At 48.7% G+C, this 14,972-nt stretch overlaps 1 pseudogene across 1 annotated transcript in view; it reads left to right on the top strand.

Moving 5' to 3' along the window:
• Positions 1–14,972, top strand: part of LOC311140946 (serine/threonine-protein kinase ULK1-like) — a 46,853-nt pseudogene that overhangs the window by 27,605 nt on the left and 4,276 nt on the right. The window contains exon 5 of the transcript in view: positions 12,496–12,567. The product of the transcript in view is annotated as a serine/threonine-protein kinase ULK1-like (transcript). The remainder of the gene's footprint in view (positions 1–12,495; positions 12,568–14,972) is intronic.

Here is a 14,972-nt window from a genome sequence, read left to right as displayed (position 1 = left end):
CATTGTAACAACCCTTTTATATTCCTTTATCGTGAATTATTTTATTTTAGACTGTATAGCCTATGGCTTCCCCCCCTCTAATTATTAATATAAACCTTTTTTTTTTTTATAAATCACCCAAAATATGAATATTAAAAAATTCAATTAAATGTTTTATTCAAAAACCCTTTAATTAAAAATAAAAAACCAATTAAAAAAACAATTAAAAATTATGAATAATTTAAAACCAATTTTTTATTTCTATATTACCAATTTATCAATTAGTGTTGGCTATCCTACCACAACCCATCAAATGCAAGTAAATGCAAGTTAGTCATCTTCAGACTAAAATACCCATAAACAAAGCCTGTAACCCCTTGCTCTATAACCCCTAATTATCATAAATTTACAGAAGAATGTCAGTCTTCGATTCCCAACACATCTGTAATCAAACCCCAGTGATACACAGAGCTTCCAAAATGCAATTTTTAATGAAATAGTATTTGCCAAGCCTATGTAAAATTGTCATAACATCACATATCTTGTAACAGTCTCAAAACCTTTTTTTTTTTTGGACTTGATCCTCTGCCGCGTCACGTGATCACTTCCTGTATCTCCTCGCTCCCCCTCTCTCCTGTCTCTCATGACAAGGGACAAAGACACAGAAACAGCTTTTAGTAGTTAATGCCATCACTGAGTATTTCCAACCATTCAATATTCATTCGTTCTACATTATTCACTCTAAGACTAAACTCAGAACTAAATAGATCGCTCAAAAACATTTTTATTTTATTTTAATCCGTCATTTAATTTAATTCATTATACTTCGCCAACATATATTTAATGTATAAATTCAATAGGTCACAAAACAAGTTTCATCTTTAACCATCGCCGATTAAACTAGAATAATCGTGCTAAAATCTATCTTCTCTTTGTCCGTGTGTTTCTCTGTCTGCCCCTGCAGCTCCCAAATGGGACCTATGACCTCAACCAACCATTTTGTTTTGTAGGCTGAGCACAACCGCATGTCGTAGTTTTAGTGCCGTAAACCAAAACGTGTCCTAATCTCGTGCCAAAAACTCCCCCTTTCTGTAGTGTAGTGTCGCAAAATTAAACGCATGCGCACAGCCATTCAAAAATACCTTTTCACCGTGGAAGAAAGATTTTCTACTCCCTCCCGAAACAGACAGAATAACAGTCCAGCTGTAACTCCCGTTTCCCCCTTATAGTCAAACAACATTTAACAGCGCTCACAAAACATATAACCTGACTTAAACACAGAGACAAATTTAAGAGACTTTAATCCATCGCAATGGAGTCTCTAAGGATACATTAGCATGTAGCACACAACACAATTAGCATTTAGCATTAGCCTTAGCCACGATGTACCATGTAGCATGAAACACACTCCCATTTAGCATTAACATTAGCTTTAGCCTCTAGCTAACTGCGGCCTACCCAGCCCTAAGTAACCTGCACTGCCCTATCAATTTTAAACATATTTATCCTACCGTTTTTGCTACCGGGACTAATGAGCATTACACCGAGAAATCAAACCCAATCAGACACCCCGTCGGACGAAAGTCAAATCATAATTACAATCAGATAAACCTCATTAATCCGAGCTCTCTTTAAAAAAAGAAACCCACCGTCCACCCATTCTATCGTGTAAACGGATTTGTCGGCCCAACATCTAAAATGGCCCCCCCTGGAGGTCTTAAATGGTACAGTGCCCTAAAGAATGCGCATATCTGCCTTAATCGTACACTTCAATACTTAAATCCTACCGTTTAATGCTCTAAAACTTCCAATTATCTGCCGTTTCCAATGGAATAAATTTTAGCAGACTCTAGTCGACCGCAATAACACCACCCGAGGCAAGGTCATATGGTACATCGCTCCAGTGTACACAAGTCGTATCCAATCTAACAAACTCCGAAGCGGTAAGAAACACTCACCCTTTTGGCCATGCTTCAAAGCGAGTTAGCCTGGTGGTTGACTGAAACAAGGAAGAGACGCAAACCCAGCCCCACGTTGGGCGCCATTATGTCGTATCGGATGAATGGTGGCCATTATTGCTGTCAACAAAGAGTCCGTTATGCTGCATCGTGTTAGAGGCTTTTATTAAAATCACGAGGTTACAGCATAAATGACAGGTGACATGACACCCGGGGAGCAACGCCTCCGAATGGCTGCTCGCTCTGACTTCTTCTTTGTTTAACCCCCCTATTTATAAACAATGAAGCTCCCTCTTCTGGCCAATCCCCAGTCTCCCCTGTCTACAAGACACTTCCGGTCTGTTGTATGTGACGTCACACCCAAAACATTCCCTCTTGATACTAACACAACCAACATTCCATTTCTTAATGAAAAACATTTAACAAAGGCATAATCTTCAGATACGATACTGTCTTTTTAATTGTGTGCTCCGAAATGTAGTTTAAGATTGGTCATAAGTAGGCCTGTTGTCAAATAAATATAATTAGCCTATTGCTGTCATTTGTTGGGTACGGTAGGCACTAGCCTTTCTTGGTAATTGCTGTAATATAGCCTGTTCAAAACTTTTGTGAAGGTTTAAACCAGTTCGCAAGTGTTTTGTTTAATTCTGTTGAGTCATTTTCATTGGCAAAATTAAGTTCCATCTGTAATGTGTGCTGCAATATAATATCCTGCTCGTATTTTCCCTATAAAGAAATGGCTTGACTTACTTTTGATATTACCCTAATAATGTTTAGAATTTTTTTTGAATATTTGGTGTGGTGTGGCTATTAACCTATTATACTACAGGCCTATGGTATGAAGGCGCTCTAAATGACTCCAGTAGTTGAACTTGAGGTGTGGATTAATGTTTTAGGCCGAGCAGAGCAACTCCTATAATCTAACAATATAACTGTCATGAGCCTCTCACTCCACCGGGTTACCACCTTTATTTTCTTCCACTCTGCTCACCACTCTCTCTACTCAGCCTAACTAGCTCCACCTGTCCCTGCTCTGCTCTGCTCTAATTACTCTGCCAGCTGCGCTGCATTACCCACTACCTCTCCCAGTATTTAAGGCCCTGTCTTTCAGCTCTCCGGTGTCAGATCGTCTGCAAAGCTCACACCCGGAACCTGTTTGCTCGCGCTTCTGGCTCACCCTGGTTTTGTGACCCCGGACCTGCCTGATTTTTGGATGCTCTTCTGCCCCAGGAGATCCAGACCTGCTTCTGCCATTACGACTCCTGACTACTCTTCAATCCCGGTAACTCTGACCAGCCTTCTGCCTTGCTACTACGTATTTTGGATTTCCCTTGAACTGTACTGCTGCCTTGTTTCATTCCGCCCTGTTGTGTCTGTGTCTCCCCCCCCCAGGATTTCTGGACCACCCACCACCGGCTTCATAGGACGCATCGCTGCCACTGGGGGGGGCACAGACCCAGCACATTGGACGGGATCCCTGTTACCCCTGGAGCCTTCATTCACTCCCTACTTCCCTTTTCCCTTAAGTTTTAATAAACTTTCTGGTGTGACGCAATTGTGGTCCTCTGGTCGTCTGTCTGAACCGTGACAGTACGATCTGACCATTATGGACTCAGCGCACACTTTCCCCGACATGGAAACCGATGAGCATGAGCAGCAGTTCCAGCAGCAGCAACAACAACTCGCCATGATCATTCAACTCCTCACCAACCTTACCCCAGCCAGTCTGCCCACCAGCCCTGTCCCCGAGTTACCTGCCCCGGTCATTGCAGCCGCTGCTCCGGAACCCAAGATTGGAAACCCCGAGCGGTTCAACGGCGACTCAACCCAGGTCCGGCCATTCCTGACTAGCTGCCGACTTCAGTTCTCCTTGCAGCCAAGGACCTTCGCCACGGAGGGGGCTAAAGTTGGGTATGCCATCACTCACCTGACGGGCCGAGCTCGACTCTGGGGAACAGCAGAGTTCGAACGTCAAACCCCCGCATGTGCAACCTTCGACCTGTTTGCTGAGGAGATGCTGAAGGTGTTTGACCTGGATTCACCAACCGCAGAGGCGTCTCGTGAACTGTTCAGTATTCGACAAGGCAGACGTACAGTCGCAGACCATTCCATCGACTTCCGAACCCTGGCTAGACGAAGTTCTTGGAACACACCATCGTTGGTGGACGCGTTCTTCCATAGTTTGGCTGACTATATCAAGGACGAGTTGGTCTCCCATGAACTGCCTTCCACTCTTGATGAAGCCATCGCACTGACTGTCAGGATCGACAGAAGGATACAGACCCGTCGTCGTGAGAGGGGGCGCCAAGGTCCACCTACTACCGGCATTCGGAGAGATCCGACTGGGCTCCTGTCATCTACTGCCACTCACCCAGGTCAGCTTGATCAGTCTGAGCCTATGGAGATTGGGCGAGCCTCTCTCACTCCTGCAGAGCGCCAGCGCCGCTTCACCTCAAACCTCTGCCTCTATTGTGGAGGTGATGGACATCGTGTGGTAACCTGCCCTTTAAAGGGCCGAAGCTCACCGGGCATAGGGGGAGTCCGGTTGAGTTCAATGACCATCCAGTCCTCCGATCGCAAACCCCTGCTGCAAGTTCACCTCCGCCTCTCTGACTCAACTCACACCCTGGCTGCTCTGGTGGATTCTGGCGCCGAAGCCAACATAATGGACATCAAGCTGGCACGCCAACTGGGACTGGAGAACCTCCGTTTGACACCTCCTATTCCTGCCCGGGCACTGGACGGACACTTACTCGGATCGGTCACTCATGTCACGGCCCCGGTCTCGATGGGTCTGTCCGGAAACCATCAAGAAACTATCCAGTTTCACCTGCTCCCCTCTCCAGGCCAACCCCTCATCCTGGGTTACCCATGGCTCCGCCGGCACAACCCTCAGCTCGACTGGGTGACCGGGGTGATCAGGGAGTGGGGAGAGGACTGCCACCGAACCTGCCTGCTTGCTGCCGCACTACCCCCTCGGCCAGTACCTACTAACTCCGCTCCTGACCTCTCCAATGTCCCAGAATGCTACCATGGTCTCAGAGAGGTGTTTAACAAAGCAAGAGCCACATCTCTGCCCCCTCACCGACCGTACGACTGTGCCATCGACCTCCTCCCTGGAACAGCCCCTCCAAAGGGTCGTCTTTATTCGTTGTCTGCTCCTGAAAGAAAGTCCATGGAGGACTACATCAATGGCTCTCTGTCCGCAGGATTAATCCGTTCATCTTCATCTCCTGCTGGTGCTGGCTTCTTCTTTGTGGGGAAGAAGGACGGATCTCTTCGCCCCTGCATCGACTACAGGGGACTCAACGACATCACAGTGAAAAACCGTTACCCTCTGCCTCTGCTCACCTCTGCTTTTGAGTTGCTCCAGGGAGCCACTGTTTTTACCAAGTTGGATCTCAGAAACGCTTACCACCTAGTGCGGATCCGGGAGGGAGATGAATGGAAAACCGCATTCAATACACCAACAGGCCACTACGAGTATCTGGTTATGCCTTTTGGCCTCACCAATGCTCCTGCTGTGTTCCAGGCTCTAGTGAATGATGTACTGCGGGACATGTTAAACAAGTTTGTCTTCGTTTACCTGGATGACATCTTAATCTACTCCAGAAACCTGTCTGAACACACCCGCCATGTCCAGCAAGTCCTTCATCGTCTTCTGGAGAATTCCCTCTACGCCAAGGCAGAGAAATGTGAGTTTCACGTCAAGACAGTGGCCTTCCTGGGGTACATAGTGGCAGAGGGAAGTATCCAAATGGATCCTGCCAAAGTATCAGCAGTCACTTCATGGCCAGTGCCGGAGAACAGAAAGAAGCTGCAACAGTTTCTGGGGTTTGCTAACTTCTACAGAAAGTTTATCCGGAACTACAGTACCGTTGCTGCCCCTCTCACTGCTCTAACCAGCACCAAGCAACCCTTCACCTGGACCCCAGCAGCCGACAAAGCCTTCAGTACCCTCAAGGTGAGGTTCACCTCCGCTCCCATCCTCCAGATGCCTGATGTGGACCGGCAATTCATTGTGGAGGTGGACGCCTCGGATGTGGGAGTTGGTGCTGTGATTTCTCAGTGGGCTGCGGAGGATAGGAAGCTCCATCCCTGTGCCTTTTTCTCACGTCGGTTGTCCCCCTCTGAGTGCAATTACGACATAGGGAACCGTGAGCTGCTGGCTGTGAAGCTTGCCTTGGAGGAGTGGCGTCACTGGCTGGAGGGGTCCACCATTCCATTTCTCGTTTGGACCGATCATAAGAACTTGGAGTACATCCGCACGGCCAAACGGTTGAACTCCAGGCAGTCCCGCTGGGCCCTGTTCTTCACCAGGTTTAATTTCACTCTGTCATACCGGCCTGGATCACGCAACACCAAGCCAGACGCCCTCTCCCGTCAATTCCAGAAGGATGACACCCCCTCCAAGGACCCTGTGTCGATTCTGCCAAGTCCCTGCATCGTTGCAGCTCTGACCTGGGCTGTTGAGGAACAGGTGCTGGAGGCTCTCCGTAACCAGCCAGGTCCCAGCACTTGCCCAGCTGACCGCCTTTTTGTCCCCGAAGACCTGAGGTCCCAGGTCGTTCAGTGGGGACATGACTCCCGCCTAGCTTGTCACCCTGGCTCCACCCGCACTTACAACCTGCTCGCCCAGAGGTTCTGGTGGCCCTCTCTGAGAAAGGATGTACGGGAATTCGTCCAAGCCTGCCCCATCTGCAACCAACACAAGTCGTCCTGCCAGCCCCCAGCCGGATTGCTGCAGCCCCTGCCTGTGCCCAGACGTCCCTGGTCTCACATCGCCCTTGACTTTGTCACGGGGCTGCCCCCTTCAAGTGGCATGACCGTCATTCTCACCATAGTTGACCGTTTCAGCAAGATGGCACACTTCATTCCCCTCCCCAAGCTCCCAACCGCCAAGGAGACCGCCCAGGTGGTCCTGGAACACGTCTTCCGGATCCACGGACTGCCAAAGGATGTAGTTTCTGACCGTGGTCCACAATTCTCCTCCGCTTTTTGGAAGGAGTTCTGTCACCTGCTGGGAGCCACAGTCAGTCTGACTTCCGGATTCCATCCCCAATCCAATGGGCAGTCAGAGCGGGCTAATCAGGAGCTCGAGAAGGCACTGCGATGCATGACTTCACGCAACCCCCACTCCTGGTCGCAGCAATTGACATGGGTGGAGTACGCACACAATTCTCTGACCTGCTCTGCCATCGGTATGTCCCCTTTCCAATGTGTTTATGGATACCAGCCTCCTCTATTTGCCAGCCAGGAAGAGGAGGTTACTTGCCCATCTGCACTTGCTTTTGCCCGTCGATGTCGCCGCACCTGGTCACAAGCCCGAGCCACACTCCTCAGATCCGTTGCCAGCTACACTACCGGGGCCAACCGTCGGAGAATTCCTGCTCCCACCTACCATGTTGGTCAAAGGGTGTGGTTGTCATCGAAGAACCTGCCACTCAGGGTGGAGTCGCAGAAGCTGGCACCTCGGTTCATTGGCCCATTCCCTATCATAAGAGTGATTAGCCCAACTGCTGTCCGGCTCCAACTGCCTAATTCCCTGAGGGTGCACCCCACTTTCCATGTGTCTAAGATTAAGCCCATCCATGAGAGTCCGCTGGTCCCTGCTGCGCCTTGTCCTCCTCCACGGCTCGTCGATGGTGGTCTGGTTTACACCGTCCGCCGCCTGCTTCGGTCCAGACGGAGGGGTAGGGGTCTCCAGTACCTCATTGACTGGGAGGGCTATGGACCTGAGGAAAGGACCTGGGTGCCAGCTAGTCGGATTGTGGATAGGACTCTCATCACCGCTTTCCACCAACGGCATCCTGATCAACCTGCAATCCGTAGGGGCCGCCCCAGAGGGGTCCCTAACCGTCCTGCCCGCTCGGCTTCCTGTCCTGTGCCTGATCCTGTCTCGGGACCTGTCCCATCTCCCGACCACGGCCCTCCGGCTTCCTCCGAGGATGAGGACGTTCACTCGGACCGTTCGGAGGAGTTCTAGCCCTCCTCCGGCTCCCCTCCTCCCGCCCGGCGTGGTGTTGCTCTTGGGACTTCTGGGGCCGTCCCTTGGGGGGGGGGTTCTGTCATGAGCCTCTCACTCCACCGGGTTACCACCTTTATTTTCTTCCACTCTGCTCACCACTCTCTCTACTCAGCCTAACTAGCTCCACCTGTCCCTGCTCTGCTCTGCTCTAATTACTCTGCCAGCTGCGCTGCATTACCCACTACCTCTCCCAGTATTTAAGGCCCTGTCTTTCAGCTCTCCGGTGTCAGATCGTCTGCAAAGCTCACACCCGGAACCTGTTTGCTCGCGCTTCTGGCTCACCCTGGTTTTGTGACCCCGGACCTGCCTGATTTTTGGATGCTCTTCTGCCCCAGGAGATCCAGACCTGCTTCTGCCATTACGACTCCTGACTACTCTTCAATCCCGGTAACTCTGACCAGCCTTCTGCCTTGCTACTACGTATTTTGGATTTCCCTTGAACTGTACTGCTGCCTTGTTTCATTCCGCCCTGTTGTGTCTGTGTCTCCCCCCCCCAGGATTTCTGGACCACCCACCACCGGCTTCATAGGACGCATCGCTGCCACTGGGGGGGGCACAGACCCAGCACATTGGACGGGATCCCTGTTACCCCTGGAGCCTTCATTCACTCCCTACTTCCCTTTTCCCTTAAGTTTTAATAAACTTTCTGGTGTGACGCAATTGTGGTCCTCTGGTCGTCTGTCTGAACCGTGACAATAACGCTTATCTTATTTTTTTATCATATTGAAAATTAACGTATTAGCCTCCTTCTGTACGCCTATATCTGTATAGCAGACGCAGTAGTCTATGAAGAAATTAATGTCGCCGGCGTCTCTCTCTAATATAATACAGTGGATGCCTAAGCCTATGCGTGCAATGCCCTGATGGATTTAGTGCTCAAATCTCCGACAGCTGAACTGTGAGGTGGACAATTATAGTTTTAGGAAAGTAAAAAAAAAAAAAAAATAGGCTATACAGTTTTGCACAAGGAAGTGTTTTTGTGTAATTAGTTATCAGCTGTTTTTAAGGACACGTAAATGTGTATTTTCTGAAAAGGTAAGATACAATATAGCAAAATCTTGCTTTACTGTGTAGGGTGCTGTCCATGCTGCTGGTAGAGCGCAGCATAGATTTTGCGCCAACCTGTCACTTCTTGGTCAAAAGCATTTGAACTTATGTTTATTGTGGTATAGCGTGATATACCAATGCAAGGACCCAAATATAATTCCAATGCAAGGACCCAAATGAAGCCCCTGGGAATTGCTACATATCGGTATGTTTCATCATAGAAGTAGATACATTCTATTATGGTTTTCTTGGTAGCATATTGGTTTTCGTGGTTGTAAATTGAACTGTACCTATTGGAAACGTGTTTATGGTAGGCTGGCATTGCTTACGTGGGGCGAATTTGATTCACAGAAGTGAATTGTGCCATATCACAACGTGTTGCTTGAACTCATGAGCTCATGTTTGAAACGGGCCTATAGGCCTATTTATTTGTCAAGACAGCTGTGCCTGGTTGCATCTCACTGTAGTAGGCTCTAGGCTGTTTTTCAAGTGTGGCCGACAGTCTGCAATTTATATTTATGAAATTGAAAGTGGATTATGCTGGCAAAATCAAACATCACAACACGTTCTAAACCGCTCTGGTGACAAACACACTTTTTTCCTTGTCTCCATTTGTCCACATGGCTGCGCTTTGCTGCCACCAAAAAGATCATTATTTAGTTTTTGTAAGGACCCAAAAAACAGAGGCAGTGGGTGAACCTTTCAAGTAAGTAAATAAAATAACAAAATACACTGCTCAAAAAAATAAAGGGAACACTAAAATAACACATCCTAGATCTGAATAAATGAAATAATCTTATTAAATACTTTTTTCTTTACATAGTTGAATGTGCTGACAACAAAATCACACAAAAATGATCAATGGAAATCAAATTTATCAACCCATGGAGGTCTGGATTTGGAGTCACCCTCAAAATTTAAGTGGAAAACCACACTACAGGCTGATCCAACTTTGATGTAATGTCCTTAAAACAAGTCAAAATGAGGCTCAGTAGTGTGTGTGGCCTCCACGTGCCTGTATGACCTCCCTACAACGCCTGGGCATGCTCCTGATGAGGTGGCGGATGGTGCAGATGCGCTCAATTGGATTCAGGTCTGGGGAACGGGCGGGCCAGTCCATAGCATCAATGCCTTCCTCTTGCAGGAACTGCTGACACACTCCAGCCACATGAGGTCTAGCATTGTCTTGCATTAGGAGGAACCCAGGGCCAACCGCACCAGCATATGGTCTCACAAGGGGTCTGAGGATCTCATCTCGGTACCTAATGGCAGTCAGGCTACCTCTGGCGAGCACATGGAGGGCTGTGCAGCCCCCCAAAGAAATGCCACCCCACACCATGACTGACCCACCGCCAAACCGGTCATGCTGGAGGATGTTGCAGGCAGCAGAACGTTCTCCACAGCGTCTCCAGACTCTGTCACGTCTGTCACATGTGCTCAGTGTGAACCTGCTTTCATCTGTGAAGAGCACAGGGCGCCAGTGGCGAATTTGCCAATCTTGGTGTTCTCTGGCAAATGCCAAACGTCCTGCACGGTGTTGGGCTGTAAGCACAACCCCCACCTGTGGACGTCGGGCCCTCATACCACCCTCATGGAGTCTGTTTCTGACCGTTTGAGCAGACACATGCACATTTGTGGCCTGCTGAAGGTCATTTTGCAGGGATCTGGCAGTGCTCCTCCTGCTCCTCCTTGCACAAAGGCGGAGGTAGCAGTCCTGCTGCTGGGTTGTTGCCCTCCTACGGCCTCCTCCACGTCTCCTGATGTACTGGCCTGTCTCCTGGTAGCGCCTCCATGCTCTGGACACTACGCTGACAGACACAGCAAACCTTCTTGCCACAGCTCGCATTGATGTGCCATCCTGGATGAGCTGCACTACCTGAGCCACTTGTGTGGGTTGTAGACTCCGTCTCATGCTACCACTAGAGTGAAAGCACCGCTAGCATTCAAAAGTGACCAAAACATCAGCCAGGAAGCATAGGAACTGAGAAGTGGTCTGTGGTCACCACCTGCAACACCAGTCCTTTATTGGGGGTGTCTTGCTAATTGCCTATAATTTCCACCTGTTGTCTATTCCATTTGCACAACAGCATGTGACATTTATTGTCAATCAGTGTTGCTTCCTAAGTGGACAGTTTGATTTCACAGAAGTGTGATTAACTTGGAGTTACATTGTGTTGTTTAAGTGTTCCCTTTATTTTTTTGAGCAGTGTATTTCAGCCACACCCATTGCTGACAGGTGTATACAATCGAGCACACAGCCATACAATCTCCATAGACAAACATTGGGAGTAGAAGAGCTCAGTGACTTTCAACGTGGCACCGTCATAGGATGCCACCTTTCCAGCAAGTCAGTTTGTCAAATTTCTGCCCTGCTAGAGCTGCCCCGGTAAACTGTAAGTGCTGTTATTGTGAAGTGGAAACGTCTAGGAGCAACAACAGCTCAGCCGCGAAGTGGTAGGCCACACAAGCTAACAGAACGGGACCGCTGAGTGCTGAAGCGCGTAGTGCGTAAAAATCGTCTGTCCTCAGTTGCAACACTAACTACTGAGTTCCAAACTGCCTCTGGAAGCAACGTCAGCACAATAACTGTTTGTCAGGAGCTTCCATGGCCGAGCAGCCGCACGAAAGCTTAGGATCACCATACACAATACCAAGCGTCGGCTGGAGTGGTATAAAGCTTGCCGCCATTGAACTCTGGAGCAGTTGAAGCGCGTTCTCTGGAGTAATGAATCACGTTTCACCAACTGGCAGTCCGACGGACATATCTGGGTTTGGCGGATGCCAGGAGAACGCTACCTGCCCGTATGCATAGTGCCAACTGTAAAATTTGGTGGAGGAGGAATAATGGTCTGGAGCTAGGACCCTTAGTTCCAGTGAAGGGAAATCTTAACACTACAGCGTACAATGACATTCAAGACGATTCTGTGCTTCCAACTTTGTGGCAACAGTTTGGGGAAGGCCCTTTCTTGTTTCAGCATGACAATGCCCCCGTGCACAAAGCGATGTCCATACAGAAATGGTCTGTCGAGATTGGTGTGGAAGAACTTGACTGGCCTGCACAGAGCCCTGACCTCAACCCCATCGAACACCTTTGGGATGAATTGGAACGCCGACTGCGAGCCAGGCCTAATCGCCCAACATCAGTGTCCGACCTCACTAATGCTCTTGTGGCTGAATGGAAGTCCCCGCAGCAATGTTCCAACATCTAGTGGAAAGCCTTCCCAGAAGAGTGGAGGCTGTTATAGCAGCAAAGGGGGGACCAACTCCATATTAATGCCCATGATTTTGGAATGAGATGTTCGACGAGCATACTTTTGGCCATGTACTGTATGACTCTGTTGTATTTAATACAAGGAAATGTATAGTCCTACTGTAGAAACCTGTACAGTGGAGATGGTTATGAGAGGCCCTTATGACAGCAGGTAGATAGACGGTAGGTAACACTCACTGACTCTGTCCTGTTCCTTTGTCTTGATGATACAGGAGCTCTCTGCTGGGGGTCTTGGGAGTCCAGGCAGGACACCACCCTCCTCTCCACCCCTCTGCCCCCTTAAGGTAAGAGCAGGGCTGTCTGAGGGGGATAGATGGGGATTAAACCTGGGCTATTAGAAGTTTCAAAGCATTTGTCCAGCTCACCCTCCTTTTATCTGACCAGCCTTTAGTATAAAACACCCACTCTGTGTAACTGATGGGTATCAAATTACAACATCCTTTCATGATTGTCATACTACAAACATCATTGGAAAAAGGAAGAGGGACCAGTCCTGATCTAATAGAAATAACAATTTATGAGGCAACAAGTGGTGTTTTTACAGGCATGTACTGTGCTTGTTTCCCCTTCAACCCCCACTATGTTCAAACCCTAATAGAATCACTGAGGTCAATCAATCAATCAATTTTATTTTATATAGCCCTTCTTACATCAGCTAATATCTCGAAGTGCTGTACAGAAACCCAGCCTAAAACCCCAAACAGCTAGTAATGCAGGTGTAGAAGCACGGTGGCTAGGAAAAACTCCCTAGAAAGGCAAAACCTAGGAAGAAACCTAGAGAGGAACCAGGCTATGAGGGGTGGCCAGTCCTCTTCTGGCTGTGCCGGGTGGAGATTATAACAGAACCATGCCAAGATGTTCAAAAATGTTCATAAGTGACAAGCATGGTCAAATAATAATCAGGAATAAATCTCAGTTGGCTTTTCATAGCCGATCATTAGAGTTTAAAACAGCAGGTCTGGGACAGGTAGGGGTTCCATAACCGCAGGCAGAACAGTTTAAACTGGAATAGCAGCAAGGCCAGGCGGACTGGGGATAGCAAGGAGTCACCACGGCCGGTAGTCCCGACGTATGGTCCTAGGGCTCAGGTCTCTCAGTTGGCTTTTCATAGCCGATCATTTAGAGTTGAAAACAGCAGGTCTGGGACAGGTAGGGGTTTCGTAGCCGCAGGCAGAACAGTTGAAACTGGAATAGCAGCAAGGCCAGGCGGACTGGGGGCAGCAGGGTGTCATCATGCCCGGTAGTCCTGACGTATGGTCCTAGGGCTCAGGTTCTCAGAGAGAAAGAGAGAACGAGAGAATTAGAGAGAGCATACTTAAATTCACACAGGACACTGGATAAGACAGGAGAAGTACTCCAGGTATAACCAACTAACCCCAGCCCCCCGACACATAAACTACTGCAGCATAAATACTGGAGGCTGAGACAGGAGCGGTCCGGAGACACTGTGGCCCCATCCGAAGAAACCCCCGGACAGGGCCAAACAGGAAGGATATAACCCCACCCACTCCGCCAAAGCACAGCCCCCGCACCACTAGAGGGATATCCCCAACCACCAACTTACAATCCTGAGACAAGGCCGAGTATAGCCCACAGAGGTCTCCACCACAGCACAAACCAAGGGGGGGGGGGGGGGGCGCCAACCCAGACAGGAAGATCACGTCAGTAACTCAACCCACTCAAGTGACGCACCCCTCCCAGGGACGGCATGAAAGAGCACCAGCAGGCCAGTGACTCAGCCCCTGCAACAGGGTTAGAGGCAGAGAACCCCAGTGGAGAGGGGAACCGGCCTGGCAGAGACAGCAAGGGCTGTTCGTTGCTCCAGCCTTTCCGTTCACCTTCACACTCCTGGGCCAGACTACACTCAATCATATGACCTACTGAAGAGATAAGTCTTCAGTAAAGACTTAAAGGTTGAGACCGAGTCTGCGTCTCTCACATGGGTAGGCAGACTGTTCCATAAAAATGGAGATCTATAGGAGAAAGCCCTGCCTCCCGCTGTTTGCTTAGAAATTCTAGGGACAATTAGGAGGCCTGCGTCTTGTGACCGTAGTGTACGTATTGGTATGTACGGCAGGACCAACTCGGAAAGATAGGTAGGAGCAAGCCCATGTAACGCTTTATAGGTTAACAGTAAAACCTTGAAATCAGCCCTTGCCTTAACAGGAAGCCAGTGTAGGGAAGCTAGCACTGGAGTAATATGATCAAATTTCTTGGTTCTAGTCAGGATTCTAGCAGCCGTATTTAGCACTAACTGAAGTTTATTTAGTGCTTTATCCGGGTAGCCGGAAAATAGAGCATTGCAGTAGTCTAATCTAGAAGTAACAAATGCATGGATTAATTTTTCTGCATCATTTTTGGACAGAAAATTTCTGATTTTTGCAATGTTACGTAGATGGAAAAAAGCTGTCCTTGAAACAGTCTTGATATGTTCGTCAAAAGAGAGATCAGGGTCAAGAGTAACGCCTAGGTCCTTCACAGTTTTATTTGAGACGACTTTACAACCATCAAGATGAATTGTCAGATTTAACAGAAGATCTCTTTGTTTCTTGGGACCTAGAACAAGCATCTCTGTTTTGTCCGAGTTTAAAAGTAAAAAGTTTTCAGCCATCCACTTCCTTATGTCTGAAACACAGGCTTCTAGCGAGGGCAATTTTGGGGCTTCACCATGCTTCATTGAAATGTACAG

Source organism: Coregonus lavaretus, assembly GCF_964263955.1.
Source record: "Coregonus lavaretus genome assembly, chromosome: 14".
Classification (NCBI taxonomy): domain Eukaryota; kingdom Metazoa; phylum Chordata; class Actinopteri; order Salmoniformes; family Salmonidae; genus Coregonus; species Coregonus lavaretus.
This window is presented reverse-complemented; position numbering and strand designations above follow the sequence as displayed.